We start from the raw sequence: 1,076 nt of genomic DNA, 5'->3' as shown, positions 1-1,076 counted from the left end.
CCTCGTGATGCATATGGTGAGTCATTGTCAGCTAATATTTTTCCTATCATAACTGTTAACACAACAGTTTCAACAGACACTTACTGAAGACTGAGCTTGCTACTTTGCACTCAAGAAGTTCCTTGTTTGAGCTCTAATCCCACAAAAGCGGCTGTAACGTACACATCACACCACTACCATTACTTATGTCGTGGGTCGAGGGTCACATGACTACCAAGTATCCGGCCTACAACACTCCAAAACGGCCAATGCGCTGTTTTGTGTGGGCGCCAAACATTTAGTCTGGTGGGATTACATTGTAAATCAGTAACAGTATAATTTTTATCGACTACTCAATTTCTGAAGATTAAATTTAGTATCTTAACCTTCTCTCCGTCGTCCTTCATTTTAGTGTATGTTCCCTGAGCTACTGTATTCCTTCAAAAGTTTGATTCTCCAGCAACAGCGCTAGAAAGTTCCTGAACTTGCACACAAACCAGATAGCGAAAAAATCACCGGGAATGCCATCAGAACCTCTTGACGTGCACTGTGGTTAAGAAGTGCTGTACAGCGAGAGTTCTTCGTACGGTAATGAATTCCCAAAATCACGGATCATGAACAGTTGTGTAACTCTAATAACTAGTTTTTCCCTGTACCTACTTCCTGATGTCAAGTGTATTTCACTCACATTTAGTCTTCTTAGTTCTGCAATTTTCAGAAACATTAATGTGCTTAAATATTTTACACTTTTCAGAATGTTAAAGAAAGGCGAAATATGCATTCTGAAGTGCTTCACTGTGAAACCCCATAGAATCTTGATGTTCTGTGATTAAGTTTTTAATAATCAGATCTGACACCATCTTTTCGATTTGCAGGTATGAGACTCGGTTTACTGTAGACCAAAGTGGGTCTTGCGAACATCCTGTCCAAGTGTTGCGTGAGACCTACGAAGAACACAACCAGGCATGTCACCTACAACACCAGAAATGTACTGCTGCTGCCCACAAAGGAAATCGAGCTGCAATTTGTGGAACGATCCTAGGAGATTCACTAGCACGCCAACATGACATAAAGAGGAACTTTAAAGACTGTACATG

Source organism: Schistocerca piceifrons, chromosome 8 (assembly GCF_021461385.2).
Source record: "Schistocerca piceifrons isolate TAMUIC-IGC-003096 chromosome 8, iqSchPice1.1, whole genome shotgun sequence".
Classification (NCBI taxonomy): Eukaryota; Metazoa; Arthropoda; class Insecta; order Orthoptera; family Acrididae; genus Schistocerca; species Schistocerca piceifrons.
This window is presented reverse-complemented; position numbering follows the sequence as displayed.